Genomic DNA, 18,641 nt, shown 5'->3' with positions numbered 1-18,641 from the left:
ATTTTGCCAATATAGAGAAGAGGCCTGTGTCATTCCATATAGCACTCCACCTCTAAAGAATTATTCAAAATTTAATGTTCATATCTTCCTCTGTTATCTCTAGATTTCTGCTTTCAGGGCATCTCAAGATATTGAAATCTCATGAAAAGTTCTAGATAAAGAGGCAGGATGTTGAAGAATCAATAACATTTACTGGGTGCTTACTAAGTGCCAAGCACTGCTCTCAATACTTTCCACGCATAACTTACTTAACAGGGAGAAGGCCCTGTTGCTGAGACTCCTGAGCCTCCATTGACTGCAGCGTAGAAATAGTGGGCCAATAAAAACGAATGAAATCATGGCATTTGCAGGAACATGGATGATCCTAGAGATGGTCATACTAAGTGAAGTAAGTTGGACAAAGACAAATACCATATGATATCACCTATATGTGGAATCTAAAATATGACACAAATGAACCTATTTATGAAACAGAAACAGGCTCACAGACATAGAGAACAGACTTGTGGTGGGAAGGGGGAGGGCTGGTGAGGGAGGCATTGAGTGGGAGTTTAGGGTTAGATGCAAACTGTTATCTATAGGATGGATAAACAACAAGACCCTACTGTATAGCATAGGAATTATATTCAATATCCTGTGATAAACCATAATGGAAAAGAATGTACATATATGTATAGCTGAGTCACTTTGCTGTACAGCGGAAGTTAACACAACACTGTACATCAAGTGTACTTCAATAAAACAAATTAAAAAAAGAAATAGTGGGCTGGCAAAATGCAAGAAGCTATCTGTGCCAACACAACTCTTAATAATGGTCAGGAAGAGACGTGACCATTGGGTGCATTTCAATGACTTTATCCATCCCACCCAAGCTTTTTTTCCTTCCCCTGTAACCTTTTGGCTTTCTTTCACATATAAGCTGAAGCTTTCCTGTTCCCACTAACCATGTAGGCTGCAACTTGTCACTCATACCGACTTCATGGAAAGCTCTCCTTTGGGTAAGTGGCACTGCCTGCTGAGTTTCTGAGTAGAGCTGTCACTGGGGCCAAGGTATGGCACAGGGAAGAAGCCCAGCGTCAAGTGCAGGATGGGAGTCTCCAGAACAATGTCTGATTGTCATGACGGCCTGTTGGAGAAAAGATACCCTCACTCTGCCTAAAGAGAACCTTCTGCCTGTCTCCAGAAATCATGCAAAATAGACTCTTAAAATGAGATTAGGCTGAAGCAGGACCAATTAAAGTTTGAGTCCCAGTTGCTCTATGACTTCATTGAAAGCTCAGTGTCAGCAGGAAGAAAAAAATGAAATCAATACTACATTTTCATAGTCATCAATTTTGCTTTTTGCTAAATGAAAATGCTTTTATTCCCTTTCTTGTTCCCTCCACCATCGAAGATGTTTTCTCTGCCCATGTACTCTCTTTACCTCATCCTGTTATGTTAGTTGAACTCATGCAAAGAGCTCCATGTAGAACAGTGCCATAAGTACACTTGTCTGTAACAAGCATTTAAACAATTGCAGAGGATGCCATATCAATGCACCAAAGATTTGCTAGCACAGTAGTCCTTGCTCTGCAGGCCTTTCTGCTGCTGCAGCAGGGCCTTAACCAGGGTCTGCTCTGTGAAACTATTGGCTACTCCAATTTTTGTAGAGTTGACAGCGCACTTACTCCAAACAGCTCTCAAGGCCCCGGGGGCCCATCCCAGCTCCATGCCCTGTGCCATATTGCAGCACTGCACCTTGTAGATGGGAATCCCATAGGTGAGGCGGGCCCTTCTTGAACTCATTCATGGGCAGCAAAGGGACCTCATTATAAGATGTTCTCACCTGTACAGTTACAGAAGAACTGAAAGGGTTTTGCTGAACAATGCAGTGAACTGGCTTCTGACACAGTCCCACAGTAGTGACCTTTACGAGCTCTCAATGAACTCCCATTGCTATTGGCTCCAAGACAGTCCCCATCCAGGACTTGACTCAGTGGGAAATATTTGGAAAGAAAGAAAGAAAGAAAGAAAAAAAGAAAGAAAGAAAGAAAGAAAGAAAGAAAGAAAGAAAGAAAGAAAGAAAGGAAGAAAGGAAGGAAGGAAGGAAGGAAGGAAGGAAGGAAGGAAGGAAGGAAGAAAGGAAGGAAGGAAGGAAGGAAGGAAGAAGGAAAGAAAGAAAGGAGAAAGAAAAAAGAAAGAAAGAAAGAAAGAAAGGAAGGAAGGAAGGAAGGAAGGAAGGAAGGAAGAAAGAAAGAAAGAAAGAAAGAAAGAAAGAAAGAAAGAAAGAAAGAAAAAGAGAGAAAGGAAGAAAGAAAGGAAAATTCACATTAGAGGACACAAAAAAATACAGCTCCATGGGCTGGAAACTCATTTCCTGAGGAGCCAGGAGCACATCGCAAGCTCTCTGGGAATCACTGAGCTCCAGGAAGCTCGACCAGTCACTTAATAAGTCATTGAGGACGTGTGGTTTAATTAACTTGCCCAAAATTCCTCCTCTCCTTTTCTCACTTTTGCTATTAATATTTTTTGATATCTGATAATGCAGTGTAGTTAATTTTTTCTGGCTTTATAATGAACACTGCCATAATGAAAAAGGTTAGCAGTGCTTCAGGCAGCTTTTAATTATCCAGCCGAGCAGGTAAAAGCACTTTATTCTTCTCTTTTTTTCCCCTTACTTAGCAATTAATGGAGGAGTTCAGTGGCACTTACTGTTCCTTTTTTGTTTTCTAATGGATGATGCTGCATGGAGCAGGGAGGCCTTCCTGTACCCCAGTTCCTACCAGGCGGGAACGTTGGAGGCTGCATGGCTGCATCTCAGGCCTGTGGTTAGTGGGATGGAAGTGCTTCTGCAGCTGGCTGAAGGTTTATCTAATTAAAAAACTGAGTTACCTAGAGTTGCTGTTACCAATTCCGTGTCTTGCATTCTTCTGCCTTTGCATCTTTGACCAGAGACCCCCCAAAGTACTTTTATAGCTCAGCTGGCTTTATGGTAGCCGTTTTCTTGGTTCTATTGAATGGGGCCATCTTCCTTCTGCTTCCCGTGCTAACAGCAGCCTTGGGATTGTTCTCCTTACTTGACTTACAGGGAAACTGAGGCCCAAAGAGGTTGTCTGCTTGGCCAAAAGCCCTTTCTTCAGTTCTGATGATGCCATCTCTGGATATGGAGAGACATATCACCAAGCTAATTATACTACTACCTTCCAGGAGGAAAGAGTTTAAAAATTATGAGAGCCACTTCCAAACCCACCAATTGATAAAGTCACAGGGAACAGATTTTTATTATGAGTGGAATTATTTGCATGATTCCTCTCTCTTTTGCAAACAGAAAACAAAAAAATATTGTTCGGGGAGTGTGTATAACACACTTTTCTATGACTTGATAAAAGCCGACTGGCCCTCAGACTGTATATGCAGATCTCTCTAGAGGGGCTGGACCAATTTTTTTAAGAGCCCAGGGTCTTCTGAAAAGGAAGAGGTAGAGACACCATGTTCACTAAGATGTGAAGCTGGGATGGTCTGGAGGTGCAGGAAATGGTCCTGTGCAAAGTTTGCCTGAAAGAAGAGATACTGAAAGCATAAGAAGGAAAGATACCAAGGAGTAAGGGCACCCAGAGCTGGTGTCCTGAGCTTGACCCCAAATTTCTGGGTTCCTGGAATAGGGGGTAGTTACTCTTTCCTGGTGATGTGTAGGGAGGATGATGATTGACATCTGAGAATAAACTCAAAGAGATCACCGTTAGGGAGGAGCCCTTCTAAAGATGGTTTATGATGTGACACTCACCATGCAGGGGTACTTGCCTAAACGTCTCTGTCCTACAATATACCCTTGTTGATAAGCTTCAAGAAAAGGCGAGAGAAGAGGCAAATTTGTCCCATCATTTGTGCCAAACATTTGGGGCATTCTCTCCCCACCACACACCAAGTTCAGGAATTTCTGACTGGAGAAAGGTCTTACTGATGCTATTGCAATGGGACTCAAGCACTGAACTTGCAGACCTTGGTGCACTCTATGAAGGTTCGGTTGCTTGTGGCCCTGTCATGTGATTTTAATTAAGTCCAGGTTGAAATAACTACCCGACTTACTTTGACTGCCATTGCAAACTTTAACAGTTGCAACAGCAGTACCTGCACAAGCAGCAAGAAATACCTGGGCCTCCAAAGCTCACAGGTCAACAGCAGCCTGAGTTTTAGTAATTCTAGAACACTATCTTACAGCGCAGTTTGGATACCATCATGACCTCATGTCCCTGGGACTGTGCAAGACTCATACTCGACTTTCCGCTCCACAGTGGCCACCATCATGACGATCGATGCTGGGGCAGTGACCTCACACACCAGTTCTCCTCCCCCCAGCATTTGGGAACAGGACTGGCCCAGGAGCCTGAGTGTCACAGGGGTTCTTGGGCAATCTGGGGGAGGGGTGGTCATTTGAGGGGGGTATACTCGCTTTTCTGTTAAGTATTCAAGTTTGTGAAGTCTTTCAAAACAATCACTTTATATTTGAAAAGCACTTTGAAATTTTCAAAACAATAGCAGCTCCGTTATCCCACCTGATTCAAACCACACTTAAAGTGTTGGGAAAATTCTTCCATTTTACAGATGAAAAAGTCAAGGCCACAGAGGTTACCTCCCTCTTTAAAGCAGGGTTTCTCAACTAGAGGTGGTTGTGTTCCCAGGGGTTGTTTGAAAATGTCTGGAAATATTTTTGTCGTCATAACTGGGTGGCAGGGGGGACACGGTGCTACCGGCATCTAGTGAGTAGAGGCCAGAGATGATGCTAAAAATCCTACCGTGCACAAAACAGCCCCCCAAGACACAGAATTATCTAGTCTAAAATGTTAATAGCGTGGAGGTTGAGAAACCCTGATGTAAGGACATAGTTCTAGAGGAAGAGCTGGTGATTTTTAAAATTGATGTCACACTACTATTCATGATAACACCTGCCATTTGTTGAATATTATATATTGAGCACTAAGTCTTCACACCCATCAACTCAGTCCTCAAAACACCCCTAAGTGGGAAGGATTATTACTCTACTTTGAAATGAGGAAACTGAGACTCAGGAGGTCAAGCAAGTTGTCAAAGGGCCCCCAGGAAAGTTAGTGATGGGACCTGTGTCAGCTCAGTCCTGGGCTTGTCCTGTTTCCCCCTCTCTGCATGGCTCCCTGAAACACAACTGGACAGGAAGTTCTGCCTTGCCTGGCCAGCACCAAGCACAGAATGAGTAATGAGTTACTTTTTAGATGGTCAGAAGCCTCAGGTTCCAGGATCACCACAGAAAGCTAATTTCGAGAATCCTGCCACTTGTGACAATATGAATGAATCTGGAGGGCCTTATGCAAAGTGAAATAAGTCAGAGAAAAACAAATACTGTAAGGTCTCTCTTATATGTGGAATCTAAAGAAACCAAACTTGGAGAAACAGAGAAGAGATTGGTAGTTGGCAGGGGCAGGGGTGGAGAGTAAGGTTATAAGATAAAAAAGTGTTCCAGGGATGTAATGTACAGCATGGTTACTATAGTTAATAATACTCTGTTGTGTATTGGAAAGTTTCTAAGAGAGTAGATCTTGAGTTCTCATCATAAGAAAAAAATTGTAACCATATGGGGTGATGCATGTTAATTAAACTTATTGTGGTGATAATTTTGTTATACACATATCAAATCGTTATGTTGTATGCCTCTGGCTAATTCAACGTAATATGTTGACTATACCTCAATAAAACTGAAAAAAAATAACCTTGTCTCCTCTGTGTTCTCTCCTGGGTATGAATTCAAGATTCAGGGAGCCCAATGGCCTCAGTAAATTCTATCCATTGACATATGCTCCTTTTCCCCTCTTATAGCTATGGAGCAATCTCTTGACATGCACACACATCATTCATTTGTTTATTCATATACTTACTCAAAAATATTTATCAAGGATTGAAGATACAAAGGGGAAACAAATACATATAGTTTTATTCCCAAGTTACTGACAGTCTATTGGATCAGACAAACCTAAAAAATCACTATATTACAGTGTGCTTAGTTCAGTGATGGAGATGTGGTCAGGCTATCAGAGGAACACAGAAAAGGGGCCCCTAATCAGCTTCTGGGGGGGCCTGGGAGTCAAGCAATATGGTATTGGAGTCTTAGAGTCTGAGATGGATTAGCCAAATAGAGACAGAGAGGGGATGGGAATATCGTGAAAATACAGTCTCAAAGGCCAAGAGCTTCATGGTGAAAGAGCCTCTGGTGAAAGTGAAGTAGTCCTTTCTTATCTGAAGGCAAAGCACACAGCAGCGAGATGAAGGTGGAGGAGTAGGTGGAAGCCTGAAACGGGAGCTTGTAAATGCTAGGGAGACACTGAGGAGGGGAATGAGTTTTAATGTTCAGGTTACAACCCTTAGGGAGAGCCACCTTGTCTTTGAGATTAGATTGGGCTTAAACTCTTGTGGAAGACAGACTTGAGGGACACAAGGCTGGAAGCAGGGAGATGGGCTGGGAGGTTTTTGAAGGAGTCCAGGTCAAGAGCCTAAACCAGGGTTGGAGAAGGAGGAGATGGGTTAAAGCTATTTTGGAGTTAAAGTCAGCAGACCTAAGTGTTTAGATTTGAGAGGTACAGGAAAAGGATATGTTATATTTGGACTTGTTGCATGAGTTATCTGGGGGACATCGGGTAGATCTCTCTGTCCAGTGGACCATTGGACAAAAATGGAATTTGTAGGGAGAGAAATGTGACGGAGATACAGATTTTGGAATCAACAGTGGAGAAGTGGGAGTTGTAACAATGGGACTCACTTGAGCAAAGTGGCCCACGTTTCCTCCTTAATCCAATGATCTGTGACCAAAGCACTGGGCAGATGTACAAACATGGCAGTTGGAGCCCACCCATAGAGATGGCAGGAGGACATTCAAAGAAGTCATTGCAAGCCAAACAAACAGCCCCAAATAAGGCAAGTGCACTTGGCAATCTAGCTTGCTATACTCTGGGTAATCACCATGTAGAGGCTCAGTGGGAAACTGCCTTTCCCCCTCCCATCGTGAAGGAAATGGCTGTTCTTTGCGACACAAGGTCAACATTTTGCCAACTTTACAGTCTTTACTGGCTTAGACTTGAACTATTCTTAATCTGAATATTCACTGCAGGGCTGTGAAGCATGGGAAACTCTTATCTGGAACCTAGACTCCTGTCTCAGGATGGAAAGTCGCTGGATTTCCCACATCATTCTTCTTTCTACTATGTCGTGGCCCTTCCTAAATGGCAGAATGTGTCGGTGTATGCAGTCCATTGCACAGGCATGATTGTGAACATGCAAACACACACTTCCCCATGTCCCCCTAATACATGCACACGTTTTGAATTAGAAAAACATGCCCTTCCATATTAGCACCTGGCACCTGATATAAAATAAACCCAGCCTTAGTAATTATTCGAGGACATTGCAGTAGCTTTCTTCTGACCAGTGTTGATGGCTGGTGCCAGTCACCATAACTAGGTGTGAATTAACGCAACAGCGTTTGTGCTACAGAGCCTCCTGGGCTTGTGTTTAAAACACAGGGTTGTGTTTTAGAGCCGTGGATAAAGTTCATTAATAGGTGTGAGCACAGTTCTCAAAGGGCAGTTCTGCCGTACTTCCAGTCACTGTTCAGAATTCTCATTAGCCAATTACCCTGATCCCATCCTTCCAGCTCCTGTAGTAATGTGTATTTTAAAGGCCCTGATAAGACACAGCATGTTTTAAATATACCTTAATGTATTGGAAATGCACGAGCCCCCTTAGGGTTTATATATCTTAACCATTGGCCAATTTTGCAAAGTTATAAATAAATGTTACAGGCATCAGCTGCAGTAGTAGAATCAGCTGGGGATATTTAAAAGCCAGTCTAAAGTCAAACTTACCTCTAATTTGAGATATAAAGCATGGTGAGTAAAGCAGGCAGGAATATACAGATGATTTCCTGGTAATAAAATCGACAACATTGACATATGAAGTGAGACTGAGTGGGAATAGTGTTGGTGTGGGCAGCAGCTTGGTTGAACTAACAAGTAGTTATGTGCAAGTTACTGTGCTGGGCATTGTGGGGTTAAAAAAATGAAGAGAACCATGGTTCTGGTTAGTTTATAAACATGTACATAGTGATGACACAAGGACACAGGTAATAATCAGAGAGGTTGAGGTGAGTGGCCCTGCAGGAAGACAAAATACTACGGGGGCCAAATTGGGAGGGCTCAGAAATGATTTCTTTGAAGAGGTGGCAGTTGAACGGACTTTGAAAACTGGGTCCGATTTCATAGGCAGAGATTGGAAACATGAAGTGGTGGAAGTCAGAGCATAACATAAACAGAGCTGGGGGACGGGGAAACAGGACATTTCAGCATACGGTAGACAGTTCAATTGGGTGGGAGGAAGTATTGGGTACCTGCAGGGGAGCAATGGAAAATAAGGTTGGCAGGGTGGGCAGGGGTCAAATTCTATAAGGTCTTGAATGCTAAGGTAAGGAGTTTTGAACTAATTCAATAGGAAATGGAGAGAGAATTCAAAGCTTTTAATCAGAGGAAGAATAGGGTAAGAGCTACGTTTCAGAGGGGACTAATTTGGCAGTGGGGTTTAAAAAGGACAAGAATGGAGACACACAGGAATTGAGAAGATCAGTTGGGGAGATTTTGAAACAAAACACAAGAGAGAGAAGGAAGGTCTGAATTGGGATTCTAGCAGTGGGAGGGACTGCAGAGAAAAAAACAAGTGCCTCTGAGAGATGTTAGGAAGGAAGGTGAACATGCAGGACCATGGACAGCTGATTGGATATGATGTGTGAGTACTGGGGGCCACTAAGGCAGGTGGAGTGTCAAAGACGGCACTCATGTTGTTAGCCCTGGTAACTGGTACCATGAGCTGAGCATTGAACAGACTGTAAATAACACTGCCACAAAGATAGACTGACTTGAGGGTGGGTGTGGGTGTGGAGGATGAGTGAAAGTTTCCAGTCATGAAAGGCCTGCAACCCCAGCAAGAGCCTGAGTCCAGAGATAGATACTTGTGGGACAAGAGAAGAGATGAGACCAATAAGGGGCAGAGCATAGAGCAAAATGAGAAAAAGGCTAAGCACGATGCTGGAGATACCATTACTTAGGAGGTGCCCTGCGTTTTGGCCTCATTGTAGCTCCTATAAACGGTGAGCTCTTGACCAGCATTGGGAATATCTAGTCACTTTCAAGATCTGATTTTGCCATTGTCATTCCTTTGCAGGACAAGAGAAGACATGAAACAAGGGAGCCAGAGTCTACAGAGAGGTCAAGACAAACTCCAGATTGGGAGCGGCAGGTTGTCAGGGAGGTGGTGGGTTGGGTAACAGCGGAGGAGGGAAGGGATGAAGCAACATTTCTCTCTGAGAATTCCTTCTGTGGGTCCTAGGAGTCAGTCTGAAGATACTCCCCGTCCCCAGAGGAGGAGAGACATGTATTAGCTGACATAGCTGGCAAGTGAAAGAAGATTCTTGAAGATGATGGTCAGCCAGTCAGGGTTCAATCAGAGAAGCAGATCACTAAGAGGTGTGTGTGTGTGCGTGTGCACATGTATGCATGACATGCATTTTTGTATGTACATATGTACACACATACCCATGCATATATACACATATACACACATGCATACACACATATGTATTTATATCTACACGTCTCTTTATCTTTCCATCTATTTATCTATCTACCTACCTACCTGAGTGATTTGCTACAGGAGTTGGATGTTACACAATTGTGGGAACTGCTTCGTCTTTGTAAGGCTGATTTTATCTGATGCTGGAGTCTCACATCCACAGGAAGGCAGTTGTGAAGGGAAGAAAGATGTAATTTGGGGAGAGAAGGGCAAACTGAACCTACAAGAAAAGCTGGAACCCACAAGGATGGACTGGCTGGAATCTGTGCCAGTTCTCCCCACCTCCAATCGTGATGAAATAGGTAACACGCAGCGAAGGTGGCTCCTCTCACCACGGGGGAAAGGCTCACCCGGCCCCGGAGCCAGCTGGTGCCCAGCATCTAAGAGAGGTGAGAGCAGGCAAGCGTGTGAGCCCAAACAGCTTCCACCGCAAGCTTCTGAATGTAAAAACCACCATGGCTGTGGCTTCACGTCCACCTTCCAATGCTTGCAGGAAAATCTCTCTTGTGGCTCATTCTAACCAGAAACATACGAGGAAGGAGGTCTGAGAAATGGGGTTCATCTGGTCTAGCTGATCTGACACGTGCAGAGTCACCATGGCGGAGGGAAAAGGGAATGACAGAGAGGAGGAAGAGGTGGGGGAGAAGGATGCGAGATGAGTAGACTAGTGATCTGGCTTCCCTAGTCGTCAGGCTCAATCTGCCAGACAGTCAGACTCTGAAGTTTGACTCGAGGCTCCCTAAGGTCAGGGTCTACATCACATCTCTCTCATTCTCTTCCACAACACGTAAGGGCAGGCTGCCGAGTACCTGTTAGTCTCTAAGGACTGTACTATTTTATATGCATATGTCATTTCTTTCCTATTCAGCATAACCCTAAACAGAGAGTAATATTATGACCATTTTACAGATAGGGAAACCAAGGCTTTGGGTGGTCAAATGATGGGTTCAAGACCACACAGCTAGAAAGTGACAGAGTCTGTATTGGAACCTCAGTGAATTTGACTCCAGAGTTTCTGGTTTTAACTACTACTGGATCTAAAGCATCCTGAGTTCCCAGAAGAGTTCCTGGCACACAGTAGGATTTCAATAAATTGCAATTAAGTGAATGTGTGGATTTATGGATGAGTGATGGGCAAATGAATGGATGAGTGGACAAATGGTGGCTGGATGGATAGATGGCAGAACTAAGGTAGCTGGGAGAAGTGGAGAGTTCAGGAGAGAAACAGGCTCAGGGGAGAATTTACAAAAGCTCATCTTTGATCAGGTAGGGGAGAGAATCAGAGGGAAATCAGACAACTGCTGAGCCCAGCTTTCCTTTTGCCACTGAATTAATCCATAGGCTCTTCCATGAAAACCCATGCTTCCAATGGGTCATCATCTGTATTACTTACTGGGGCCCAGTAAGCGGTGAACCAAGGATCAGGAACCTGATTCCTAAATCTGCCTTCGTAAGCAGCTTGCTGTGAACTTGAGCATCTAATTCTCCATCTGCCCCATATGCAGTGATGGTGCTCGCCAAGCCACTTCTCTGGGTTCTGTTTTTGACCCTGTACCTGAGGTTTGACTTAAAGAAAATTAGCCCATCCTTTTGCTCCTGTTACTTCAGAATGATTAGCTGTAAATGTAGGGGGTGTACCCCTTAGAAATAGGAGTAGACCCGGGGCCCTTCTAGCTTGCTTCTGGAAATGGGTTCACTCTGTTGGACAGGCCTCACCAGAGCTCTTCCTTGGCGCTGGCCTCTGCTGAGGGGGGAAGTGTTCCCTCCGAATGTGAGTTCGTCCCAGAGACAGTAACTCTGCCCTCTCTTAGACGCTTCCTGGGTATGGGAAAAGAACAGCTTCCATCCACACCCTCCTTCCTCCTTGGCGGGCTGCTATCTGCTCTCCTTGTGAGGTCTCAGGAGCCCGTGACATTATCTGCTATCTCCCAGGAGAGGCTCTGGACCACAGTTGTGAGCCCTGAGACTGATGAACATGCAGGAAGGGCTCCTGTGCCAGACAGGGAAGCTGCTGAGCTAGGATGATGGGCTGGGCTGGGCCAGCCGTGCAGGGTGGGGTGAGCCCGGGCCACGGCTGGGGGAGGGGAGATTTTTCTCAGGTTCTGAGCACCCTTGGAGAGAAGCCCAGCACAGTTAGGTGGGCCCATTCACCATCCCTAGGAGTGAGGAGCTGTCATTGGTATGTCTGCATTCTCCAGCACTGTGGATTCCAGAGTCTCAGAAATTCCCCTGGCAGCTAAGCATCCCAGTGGTGACAATTAACCTGTTCAATACTAGGTCAGCAACTTTGCAGGGAATGTTTGCTGATGTCATTCTACTGGGTGTACTGGTACTATTGACTCTGGTCCCCAGAAAGCCTGACACGTCCCTAGTGGCAGAAGAAAGCTAGGAGCGAATTCTGCCAGCATCACAGAATCCTTAGGCTGAGTGTGACATTTAGAGGTGACCTGGTCCAGCCATGTGCCCGCAGGCAGGCCTGGACATAAACCAGCCTAGACAGATGAGAATCTGTTCTCTCTCCCTGCCTTCAAAAACCTTCTCTCACAGAAGGACGTTTCATGTCTACCTTTAGTACCTAATATACGTCAACCACGAGACAGTTCTTTCTGAGAGCTCATCTGTATTCTACTTGCTCCCAGGGGTTCTTTCTTTGAGTTATATCTCAGTGGAGATGGAAGGAAGAACCCTTCCCATGTTGTATGCAGTAGGTGCTGGAGCTTGCTCATGTGGGCATTTCCAGAACCCACTGTGCGTGTTTCTTCTAACTCTGGGTTCAGTAACATCACCTTGGTAACTTGTGATCATTGATGGTAAGAGTATTTACACCATGGAAATGGGCAAGCACCACGAATCAGGGCTTTCTTTTCCCCCAGAAAACCAGCTGTTTAACATATACCAGCACACAACTGGTCATGGAGAGCAATACTCCTTCACGGAACTCAGGTAACGATTCTTCTCTCTACACTTCACCCTAGTGCTGTCAAGTTATCACTTTAGTGCCTTCAGGTGAGGCTCACTCTCTGGCAGGACTATAATTTCCCAGCGAGCAGAGGCTGCGACTTGAATTCGCCCACCGCCAAGGACTTTTTCTACAGCAGCTGCACATCAACTATACGCCAGAGGAATGAAGGACACGTATCAAATCATCAGGCTGAATGACTCTAGTTTTCATCGTCTTAGCTCTAATGCGATCCCACAGTTGGAATCAGGTTTGCCAAGCAGGAGATATGTTTATCTCAGTTGACTTCAGAGTTGTGCAATTCAATTCAAGCAGGATTTATGAGACGTCTTGTCAGTGTTCACCCGGTACTAGGCTCTGGAGCCCTGGAGGAGGGCCTGTTGGTGAGTTTCAACAACCCATCACTTCTATTCTCAAATAAATTACAATTTGATTTGGAAGCTATGCATGCAAGCAGAGAGTGAGGGATCAATATGAATATTCTGGAAGACGTGTGCTTGAGGGATTTTGAGTGGTCATAAAACACAGTGGTAAGAACGTGGGTCACTGGGGTCAGAGTGCCTGTGTTCGAACTCCAGATCACCACGTCGTAGCTGTGCAACCTTGGAAGAGCTGCTTGCCAACCCACACCCTGCCCACCCCAACTCCGATTCTTCACTCTAAGGGTATGACGAAATCTAGCTGATAGAGTCATTATCAGAGTCACTGCACTGATGTTTATAAAGCACGTGGCACATTGCCTGGGATACCGCAGGTGTAAAATATAAAACAGTTATCGTTTTTATCGTAGGGTCTAATGGCCTCTTTTTAAAAGTGAATAAACTGAGACCCGGAAGTGTGAAAATGACTAGTTGCAACATTTTTTTTTCTTTTGGAAATAAATAAAGATGAAGGCAAGAGATACCACCCAAAGAGGAAACCCCAGAAGAACGTGGAGAGTCACACTGCCACTGAATCCTGGAGCTGGGCTCTGATTAACGGAGCAGGCTGCATTTGATAAATCAGGTCCCTCAATCCAGTGGGTTTAGGCTCTTGTTTCCTAAATGGGAACTTCATGCTGTTCAGTCATTCAAAGGTAGGATGCTGCATCAGAAAGTTAATATATAAATCTGTTATTTACAAGGGTCTCCATGTTTGTTTGTTTGTTTAAAAAATGACTTATAAATCATGCATAACTCAGCTGGAAACTTTTCTGGTATAAAAAAAGTTAATAAATTTATTAAAAATATATTTAAAAAAATTAAAAATTTATAAAAAAGTTTATTAAGAAAGTTTATAAGTTTCTTCCTATAAAGCTCACATTTACAGTCCTTGCGGATCAATCAGACCTCACACGTCTAGGATGGGAGAGCTGAGAATAAAGGGTGGGGGGACTATGACTGGGAGTGCTGGGAGGGGTGGAGTGGAGGGTGCGGAAACCCAGGGGCGGTTTGTTCCTCAGTTCGCCTTGGACTCCTTTTATTTATTTATTTTATATTCTATCTGGCTCTGGGAGTCCACTGATTAAAAAAGAAAGTTTCAAATCAATAAAATATGCAACAGGAGATGGATTCTGGGCTAGTTGATTAGGCAATTTCCTGTATAGCTCCCTGGGGGAACACATGGCCCTCCACACTCCGCCCGGTTCTCATCCCACATTAACCCTTGGGGTGCTGCCAGCTGACCTCACGGGGCACAGGAACCTCCTGCCCCACCCCATGTCCTTGCTGTAGTCTCCACCCAGGGTCAGCTGCTCTTTCCCACACTGGAGCCTTCCAGAGACATCCCTGCTGCTGCAGCGTCTCCAGCAGTCCCCTCCTTTCCTGCCTCTATTCCTTCTGGAAGCCACCTCCTCCAAGAAGTCCTCATTATTTAACATCTCATACTGCTGAACATACAAGGATTTATATTAGCAAATGACAACAGCAACAACAAAGCAGGTACTTTATCAGAGGATGAACTAATAAAGGAGAAGCTCTTTTTCTTAGGAGTCACTTCCTGCTCATAGACTCAGATGGACTGAGTCTATGCGGATGAGGTGAGACCCGGAACACTGATGTTTCTCCTGAGGGTGGGCTCCCCTCTGGCTGCCCACAGGTACCAGCAGTTCCTTCCTCTCTCTCAGGCATTAGACCTTCCAAACTCCTCATTGACAAAAAGGGCTTTTATCTACTTCTCCCCCACCTGCCCCCTGCCCAAGCCACCCCTCTCTGAGCCACCGGCCCTGGGGAGAACACACCTCCCTCCAGAGCCCTCTCTGCACAGGCTGACTTTTTCAAGAAGGGATTTATTTCAAAGAATGTCTTCATTGAGGAACTGAAGTGGTTTCATTTTAGCTACGGGGGTGCCTCACTTAATACACTAAATAGCTTTCTGAAAAGTTGTAAGTAAAATGAAAAAACATCCTCTTTAAAAGCACAGATAGGATTTCTATTAAAAGCAATCTCATGATAAATCCTTTCGTGAAGAATTGCTTTGGTCCTGAGCAGCAGATCTGCAGTTCTATCTTTCTGCTGGACATTTCCACCTAGGTGACAGCAATGCTAACGGTACTGGTAGATTGGCTGCTTGCTGTGTGCCAGGCGCATGCATGTGTGCATGTGTATGTGCGTGTGTGTAATTTTCCCACCACAACCCTGTGATATAAGTCCTATATTATCCCCATTTAACAGATAAAGAGACTGAGGCAAAGAGAAATTAACACAGGTAGTAAGTGATGAAGTTAAGATGAAGTTTCATGGCTCAAAGTCAAGGTGCCTGAAATCAGATTTGTCCTATTTCCACCTTAGACTGTGTAGACCTGCCTTTTCCTTACCTGTTTGTCTAGCACAAGTCTCCCAGTTGTGGGCAGGGTTAAACCTTGGAGCATAATGTTTCTCTTCCTATTCCTTCTTTTCCTGCCTCGTCCACTCAGACAATTGTCAAGTCCGTTGATTTACCACAATTCCACTCTTGTCACTTCCACATTCCTTTGCCCCTTCCTTTGTCCCCAGAGAAAGGACCACTCTTGTTTTCTTTTGCAGTAGCTTACCAACAAACATCCCTACCCAGTCTCCTTGTGTTGTGCCCACCCTGCCCACTGTTTGCCAGAGTGACCTGCCTAAAGCACTATGACTCCCGGGCCATGTCCCCTCCTCAAAACCACTCAGGACTCTCTGCCACAGGTGAAGCCCCACCTCCTCGCTCTGGCCTACAGGGTCCTCCAGTCTGTCCTCCACCCTCCGTGTCTACCACTTCCTCCCGCATGCAAACCTTGCCCTGCATGCTCCGGCCACACCTTGTTTCCACCATTCTCTTTGTTTAGGCAGTGACAGCCATCACTCCCCCTTTCTCTCATTGTTAACATTGTCCCTGGACTTCTAGAGCTAGAGGATGCTCTAGCTCTCTGGAAGACCCATTACATTCTGCCCTGAATTCTAAACTTGATCCATATTTTGTCTCTCTTTGCTAGCTCCCTGGGGGCTGCTATCTGACTTATACAATTCAACCGATGCTTTGGGCAGAACATGCTGTAGGTCTTGGGGATACCGAGGTGCATAAGACGTGACTTGCCTCTGATGGATGAAGCATTCTGTAAGGAAGAGAGACCAAAAAGGCACTATTACAATTTCACTTGTTGGTACAGAGCCAGAGGTCTTCACATGGTGTTGCAGGAAGCACAGGAAGGGAGGTTATTGCAGCCCCAGTCTCCTTTGTACGCTGTAATACAGAGCAAGGTGCCCTGCATTTAATGGGGCTGCAGGGAACGTTTATTTAATTGAATAATTCCTCAGTGACTCTTTTGTTAAAAAGGATTTTTAAATATTTGGTTGACTTAACCGAACTGAGGTGTGTGTGTATATATATATATGTCAGGTGCTTATACATTCTATTGTGAGCTAATGAGTGATTGTTGGTATATTGTTCTGGAAATGTTCTCAAGACTGTTTCATGTGTTCCATAGGTACATTATGAACTCCTCAAGGATATCTCTATTCTAGTCATTTACTCTCCAGAGCACAGCAAGAGACAGACTAAAATTCCACCCATATTCCTACATCCGAGTAAGGGGGCCAGCCTCTACCCTAGACTCTCACCTAAGCATTGACCACCCTTGACTTAATTTTTCCACTTTGGAGATGGAAGGATGTAGGGATAATTAAATCTTACTCTTTAGGACCATTCTAAAGCCAAGAGGTAGATGATGGTGTTGCTTGTTCATTGCTGATCTTGGGTAGGTCCATTAAAGCCTCCTGAACCCAGTCTCTTTATCTATAAAATAACCCTACTCTCAAGTGTTGGTGTGAGATGTGGGTGAAACAATGTGTGTTACTTGCCCAGCGCAGTTCCTGGAATACGGTCTGCATTTAACAGATAACAGTGATTGTGGCACCAATACTATTATTGAGTACAACCATGGTGATCACTGGGCTAAGTAGGCCTGGGGAAGACTGATAATTAAGACAAATTTATTTTTCATTCTCAAAAAATGTCATAGTATAGTAAGGGAAAACTAAGGATAAAGGTGATTTGAGTGCACTGTATGTGTCCCCAGATAGAAGTAAATAGAACCAAGGGAGCACCCAGAAGGCTCTTCTGGAGGAAGTGACAGCTATGCTGAGACTTGGAAAATGGCTAAAAGTTAGCCAGTGAAGATGGGAGAGAGGGAGCAACAGGAAGGTGCTCCAGACAACATTCACTGTTTTCCAGCGAATTTCAGTGTGCTTGTAGCATGAGAAACTTAGGTTAAACTTTAGACCAGACAGAGAAAGAGTGGAATTAATGATGATGGGAAATTAAGACATTTCTTTCTTTAGGACACTCAGCCAACGGATTGGTAGATTAAGCATGACACTGCTTTGATGCGGCAGGACCACTGGGGTAGGAAAAGGCTGAGACATGAATATTTAGTTCACTAGTTTTCAAACTATTTAAAAAAATCCATTATAACTGTCTCTTTAAATGAAAACTTTCACAGGAAAACAAAATACAAAGTAGTGCTTTTCTGGCAGGAAGAGAGTGCTGTTTCCAAACTTTTGTAGAGGGTCCACCTGAGGCCTCCACTTACACTATGGTGGCCCTTGGGACACTTCCAGTAGATCCCCTGGATTTCTAAAAGTAGAGCCTGAAGAGCCTTATTTGAAAGCCAAAGAGATGGCTGGCCAGAGAGTGATATGTTCTCCAAGTCCAAGGACCAATTCTGGCATGAAAGCCAGTGATACTTGGGCCACTGCATTGTCTTCTATTATACAAGAGCTTCCTAAACTGTCTTCCATCATGAGGTTATCTATACCTTTCTAAGATGCTAAGGGAGCACCAGTGTTCTTGCTACTACGGTTGAGTAATTTTTCTCAGGGTGTGTCTTTCGCCCAGTGAGAGACAAGTAGATTGTCTGGGGACATTTCCTGAAGCTCAGATCTCCTGGGAATGGACAGACGACAACAAGAGCTCCCCTTCCTCTAACAGGAGGGGTTGGGCTTTAACTCAACTTCCCGTGAGACTGGAGTCTCCCTTCCCCCAGCAGCCTGAATCCACCTTTTCACAAAGTTTCCAGGAGCGGACAGCTGGCACTCTTAGATAACTCCCTACACAGCTGGCGTTTACATGCAGTCTGCCTGGCACCTGGGTCTGGCCTGTTTATGCTGCTCCCGGGTTGCTCTGCTTGTACTATAAGTAGCATCCTTTCCTTAGAGCATAACGCCACAGTCTGATCCATGGTGCCTCGACCCACAGGAACCGCAGGTCTTCTTTTGCTGGCTTTGACTTGTAAGTTTTCCCAGTAAAAGTTGTTTCTTCATCCCCACAACGTGATATTATAATGTTTACCTTCTCCCACCTTGACCCCACCTCTTGATTCCATTTTCTAGCCTTCCTAGTTGGAATTTCCACTAGAAACGGGGGGTGAAGATAGGGGGAGATGCAACCAGCGGGTTCTCTACTGGAGAAGTCTTCAGGGTCAGACAGAACTCCCTCTCTCCCTCTTTCTTTGACATTGTCCAGAAAGACCATGTGCCTTCCAAGAGGTCTCCTCCAGACCACCCTTTTTTTGATCAACACAACAATTTATTTGTAAACATGTTATATGTGTCAGTAATCAAGTTGA

Source organism: Aethalodelphis obliquidens, unplaced genomic scaffold, assembly GCF_003676395.1.
Source record: "Aethalodelphis obliquidens isolate GAN/ISIS:26980383/991018 unplaced genomic scaffold, ASM367639v1 scaffold46, whole genome shotgun sequence".
Taxonomy (NCBI): Eukaryota; Metazoa; Chordata; class Mammalia; order Artiodactyla; family Delphinidae; genus Aethalodelphis; species Aethalodelphis obliquidens.
The sequence above is the reverse complement of the archived record's forward strand: the minus strand, read 5'-3'. Positions refer to the sequence as shown.